A 6,924-nucleotide genomic window follows, 5' to 3' on the forward strand; every position below is an offset into this window, starting at 1 on the left:
CTATGTTGCAGCATAAAAGGCCTGAGAATTATCCAAATCTGGCAATCTTGGTGGCATCTGAAAGGGCGAATGTTCCTCTACCCATTGATGTAAGTTTCATATCCATATTTGGTTTATTTCAGAAAATATCGTCAGAAGAATGCCAGAACTCTTGTCCTGCTGCTTGCTATTTTTGTGTAATTCCCATTTGTCTACGCATTGCAGGTCCTGTTCCCGCGGAATGATGGCTCTCCTATGTTGCAGCATAAAAAGCCTGAGAATTATCCAAATCTGGCAATCCTGGTGGCATCTGAAAGGGCGAATGTTCTTCTATCCATTGATGTAAGTTTCATATCCCTATTTAATATAGTTTTGAAATTATACTCAAAAGAAGGCCGGAGATCTTGTCCTGCTGCTTGCTATTTTTGTGTAATTCCCATTTGTCTACGCATTACTGGTCATGTTCCTGCGTACTGATGGCACTCCTATGTTGCAGCATAAAAAACCTCAGAATTATCCAAATCTGGCAATTCTCGTGGCATCTGAAAGGGCGATTGTTCCTCTATCCATTGATGTAAGTTTCATATCCCTATTTTTTTTTAGTTCTGAAATTATACTCAGAAGAAGGCCCGAGATGTTGTCCTGCTGCTTGCTATTTTTGTGTAATTCCCATTTGTTTACGAATTACAGGTCCTGTTCCCGAGGAATGATGGCTCTACTATGTTGCAGCATAAAAGGCCTGCGAATTATCCAAATCTGGCAATCATGGTGGCATCTGAAAGGGTAAGTGTTCCTCTATCCATTGATGTAAGTTTCCTATCCCTATTTAATGTAGTTTTGAAAATATATTCAGAAGAAGGCCGGAAATCTTGTCCTGCAGCTTGCTTTTTTTGTGTAATTCCCATTTGTCTACGCATTACTGGTCATGTTCCTGCGCATTGATGGCACTACTATGTTGGAGCATAAAAGGCCTCAGAACTATCCAAATCTGGCAATCTTGGTGGCATCTGAAAGGGCAATTGTTCCTCTACCCATTGATGTAAGTTTCATATCCCTATTTAATATGGTTTTGAAATTATACTCAGAAGAAGGCCGGAAATCTTGTCCTGCTGCTTGCTATTTTTGTTTAATTCCCATTTGTCTACGCATTACAGGTCATGTTCCCTCGTACTGATGGCACTCCTATGTTGCAGCATAAAAGGCCTTAGAATTATCCACCTCTGCCAATTTTGGCGGCATCTGAAAGGCCAATTGTTTCTCTACCCATTGATATAAGTTTCATATCCATATTTGGTTTATTTCAGACAATATCGTCAGAAGAATGCCAGAACTCTTGTCCTGCTGCTTGCTATTTTTGTGTAATTCCCATTTGTCTACGCATTACAGGTCATGTTCCCTCGTACTGATGGCACTCCTATGTTGCAGCATAAAAGGCCTTAGAATTATCCAAATCTGGCAATCTTGGTGGCATCTGAAAGGGCGACTGTTCCTCTACCCATTGATGTAAGTTTCATATCCATATTTGGTTTATTTTAGAAAATATCGTCAGAAGAATGCCAGAACTCTTGTCCTGCTGCTTGCTATTTTTGTGTAATTCCCATTTGTCTACGCATTACTGGTCCTGTTCTCGCGTACTGATGGCACTCCTATGTTGCAGCATAAAAAGCCTCAGAATTATCCAAATCTGGCAATCCTGGTGGCATCTGAAAGGGCGAATGTTCCTCTATCCATTGATGTAAGTTTCATATCCCTATTTAATATAGTTTTGAAATTATACTCAGAAGAAGGCCGGAAATCTTGTCCTGCTGCTTGCTATTTTTGTGTAATTCCCATTTGTCTACGCATTACAGGTCATGTTCCCTCGTACTGATGGCACTCCTATGTTGCAGCATAAAAGGCCTTAGAATTATCCAAATCTGGCAATCTTGGTGGCATCTGAAAGGGCGAATGTTCCTCTACCCATTGATGTAAGTTTCATATCCATATTTGGTTCATTTCAGAAAATATCGCCAGAAGAATGCCAGAACTCTTGTCCTACTGCTTGCTATTTTTGTGTAATTCCCATTTGTCTACGCATTACTGGTCCTGTTCTCGCGTACTGATGGCACTCCTATGTTGCAGCATAAAAAGCCTCAGAATTATCCAAATCTGGCAATCCTGGTGGCATCTGAAAGGGGAATGTTCCTCTACCCATTGATGTAAGTTTAATATCCCTATTTAATATAGTTTTAAAGTTATACTCAGAAGAAGACCGGAGATCTTGTCCTGCTGCTTGCTATTTTTGTGTAATTCCCATTTGTCTACGCATTACCGGTCATGTTCCCTCGTACTGATGGTGCTCCTATGTTGCAGCATAAAAGGCCTGAGAATTATCCAAATTTGACAAACCTGGTGGCATCTGAAAGGGCGAATGTTCCTCTACCCATTGATGAAAGTTCATATCCATATTTGGTTTATTTCAGAAAATATCGTAAGAAGAATGCCAGAACTCTTGTCCTACTGCTTGCTATTTTTGTGTAATTCCCATTTGTCTACGCATTACTGGTCCTGTTCCCGCGCATTGATGGCACTACTATGTCGGAGCATAAAAGGCCTCAGAACTATCCAAATCTGGCAATCCTGGTGGCATCTGAAAGGGCATTTGTTTCTCTACCCGTTGATGTACGTTTCATATCCATATTTGGTTTATTTCAGAAAATATCGTCAGAAGAATTCCAGAACTCCTGTCCTGCTGCTTGCTATTTTTGTGCAATTGCGTTTGTCAACGCATTACTCGTCCTGTTCCCACGTACTGATGGCACTCCCTATGTTGCAGCATAAAAGGCCTGAGAATTATCCAAATCTGGCAATCCTGGTGGCATCTTAAAGGGCGAATGTTTTTCTATCCAGTCATGTAAGTTTCATATCCTTATTTATTTTAGTTCTGAAATTATACTCAGAAGAAGGCCGGAGATCTTGTCCTGCTGCTTGCTAATTTTGTGTAATTCCCATTTGTCTACGCATTACAGAACCTGTTCCCGAGGAATGATGGCTCTACTATGTTGCAGCATAAAAGGCCTGAGAATTATCCAAATCTGGCAATCTTGGTGGCATCTGAAAGGGCGACTGTTCCTCTATCCATTGATGTAAGTTTCATATCCCTATTTATTTTAGTTCTCAAATTATACTCAGAAGAGGGCCGGAAATCTCATCCTGCTGCTTGCTATTTTTGTGTAATTCCCATTTGTCTACGCATTACTGGTCATGATCCGGCGCATGATGGCACTGCTATGTTGGAGCATAAAAAGCCTGAGGATTATCCAAATCTTGCAATCTCTGTGGCATCTGAAAGGGCGAATGTTCCTGTATCCATTGATGTAAGTTTCATATCCATATTTGGTTTATTTCAGAAAATACCGTCAGAAGAATGCCAGAAATCGTGTCCTGCTGCTTGTTTTTTTTGTGTAATTCCCATTTGTCTACGCATTACTGGTCCTGTTCCCGCGTACTGATGGCACTCCTATGTTGTAGCATAAAAGGCCTGAGGATTATCTAATCTGGTAATCTTGGTGGCATCTGAAAGGGCAAAGGTTCTACTATCAATTGATGTAAGTTTCATATCCCTTTTTATTTTAGTTCTGACATTAAACTCAGAAGAGGGCCGGAGATCTTGTCTTGCTGCTTGCTATTTTTGTGTAATTCCCATTTGTCTACGCATATCAGGTCTTGTTCCCGCGGAATGATGGCTCTACTATGTTGCAGCATAAAAGGCCTGTGAATTATTGAAATCTGGCAATCTTGGTGGCATCTGAAAGGGCGAATTTTCCTGTATCCATTGATGTAAGTTTCATATCCCTATTTATTTTAGGTCTGAAATTATACTCAGAAGAAGGCCGGAGATCTTGTCCTGCTACTTGCTATTTTTGTGTAATTCCTATTTGTCTACGCATTACTGGTCTTGTTCCCGCTCATTGATTGCACTCCTATGTTGGAGCATAAAAAGCCTGAGAATTATCCTAATCTGGCAATCTTGGTGGCATCTGAAAGGGCGGATGTTCCTCTATCCATTGATGTACGTTTCATATCCATATTTGGTTTATTTCAGAAAATATCGTCAGAAGAATGCCAGAACTCCTGTTCTGCTGCTTTTTATTTTTGTGTAATTCCCCTTTTGTCTACGCGTTGCAGGTCATGTTCCCACAGAATGATGGCTCTACTATGTTGCAGCATAAAACGCCTCTGAATTATCTAAATCTGGCAATCCTGGTGGCATCTGAAAGGGCAATTGTTCCTCTACCCGTTGATGTAAGTTTCATATCCATATTTGGTTTATTTCAGAAAATATCGTCAGAAGAATGCCAGAACTCCTGTCCTGCTGCTTGCTATTTTTGTGTAATTCCCATTTGTCTACGCATTACTGGTCATGTTCCCGCGCATTGATGGCACTACTATGTTGGAGCATAAAAGGCCTCAGAACTATCCAAATCTGGCAATCCTGGTGGCATCTGAAAGGGCAATTGTTCCTACACCCGTTGATGTAAGTTTCATATCCCTATTTATTTTAGTTCTGAAATTATATTCAGAAGAGGGCCGGAGATCTTGTCCTGCTGCTTGCTATTTTTGTGTAATTCCCATTTGTCTACACATTGTAGGTCCTGCTCCCGCGGAATGATGGCTCTCTTATGTTGCAGCATAAAATCCCTGAGAATTATCAAAATCGGGCAATGTTGGTGGCATCTGAGTGGCGAATATTCTTCTATCCATTGATGTAGGTTTTGCATCCATATTTGCTTTATTTCAGATATTCTCGTCAGAAGAATACCGGAGCTCTTGTCATGCTGCTTGCTATTTTTGTGTAATTCCCATTTGTCTACGCATTCCAGGTCCCTTCCCGCGCAGTGATTCCTCCCTTTGTTGCAGCAGAGCCTGACAATTGTCCAAATCAGTCCTTGTGGCATCTGAAATGGCGAATGTTCCTCTATCCATTGATGGCATAATCATATCCATATTTATTTTGGTTCGGAAATTATCCTCAGAAGAAGGCAGGAATTCTTCTCCAAGTGTTTACTGTTTTTGTGTAATTCCCATGTGTCGCTGCATTACAGGTCCAGTTAACGTGTAATGGCTCTCTATGTTGCAGCATAAGAGACCTGAGAATTGTCCAAATCTGGCAACCCTGGTGGTATTTGAAAGTTCTAATATTCCTCTATCCATTGGTGTAAGTTTCATATCCGTATCGTTTTTGGCTCTACAAATATTCTTCAAAGAAGGCAGGAGGTCTTGTCCTGCTGCCTGACAGGGCAAAAATCCCTCTATCCTTTCATGTAAGTTTCATATTCAAATTTGTTTTAACTCTACAAATACCCTCAAAAGAATGCTGGAGCTCTTTTCCTATGTACTGCTTGCTATTATTGATTCTCCCGTTGTCTAGTCATTATTGGTCTGGTTCCCGTGCAATGATGGCTCTCTATATTGCTGCATAAAAGATTTAAATTGGATTTAGATTTATTGCAGCATAAATTTTTTTTCAAATTTGGCAATCCTGGTGGCATCTGAAGGGGTAAATGATCCTCTCTCCATTGATTTAAGTTTCATATTCATATTTGGTTTATTTAGTTACAAAATAACCTCGACTAGAGAAAGAAGGCAGGAGTTCTTGTTCTACTGCTTGCTATTCTTGTGCAATTCCCAATTTCTCTATGGGTTATTGGTCCTGTTCCCCCGCAATGATGGCTAATAATCCAGCAAAAAGTACATAAAATTTGTCCAAATCTGGCAATACTGATGGCATCTGAAAGTTCGAATTTTCCACTATCCACTGGTGTAGGTTTCATATGCATGTTTCTTTTAGTTACGAAAATAACATCAAAAGAAGGCTAGAGTTCTTGTCCTGCTGATTGTATTTTTGTGCAGTTCTCCATTGGTAGTGTTCCCCACTCGGCGATGGCTCTCTGTTTTGCAGCATAAAAGACTTAAAAATTTTCTGAATATACCGTAGATACTGTAGCTTCAAAGACTTGAAAAGTGTCCAAATCTGACACTTCTGGTGGCATCTGAAAGGGCGAATGTTTCTCTCTCCATTGATGTCAGGTCTCATATCCATATTTGTTTTGGTTCAGAAAATATCCAAAAATTAAAAGAAGTCAGGAGTTTTTGTCCTACTGCTTGCTATTTTTAGTCAGTTCTCGCTTTGTCTACCATTAGCCTATTGGTGCTGTTCCCGCGCAATGGTGGTTCTATGTATTATAGCATAAAAGACCTGAAAATTGTCCAAATCTGGCAATCCTGGTGGCATACGGAGGGGCGAATGTACATATATGTTTTGATGTCCACCCTTTTTTATTTGACTTGCTCCGAAGATAAGCCCATGTAGTGGTAAAACTGTGCGTTATGCTTTGAATGTAGCCTTCCACGTCAATCCAAAATATTCCCTCAATTTGGAGCTTTTTTTAAAGAGATAGGGCCTACCCCAAACTGGAAACTACCAGTTCAAAATTCGTGATTATATTTCCATGATCCCTGCTGATTAAGCCATGTCTCATTGTCAAAACCCTGTTTGGTCTCAAAATATTAATGAGCTTAAGTGCAGATCCAACAATTTGGTGGAATGCACCCTTGAGTGCACCAAAGTAATTCAAGTAATTTTAATGTAAGTTTAGCTGTGATTCGTTATTTTGGCGAGGGGAAAGCACGTGTATATTGTAGACAAAGTCAATTACGCAAAAATAGGAAGCAGTTGCACACCAACTCGTGCTTTCTTTTGCAGATATTTCGCTAACTAATGCAAATATGGATATGAAACTTTAATGCCACTGTGTCTGGTATTATTACTTTTCTTTTATCGTAGGTAGGGTTAGAGGCGTCTGTCCCCGATAAAGATCGATACATCACCGATGCCAGCAGGGTTAGGTTCCGGACAGACGTATCCCGACATGCAGTTTGTGTACTTGCGCGGCTGGGTGACAT

This window comes from Acanthaster planci, linkage group LG07, assembly GCF_054643075.1.
Source record: "Acanthaster planci isolate LZ-2023a linkage group LG07, COTS_SCS, whole genome shotgun sequence".
Lineage (NCBI taxonomy): Eukaryota > Metazoa > Echinodermata > Asteroidea > Valvatida > Acanthasteridae > Acanthaster > Acanthaster planci.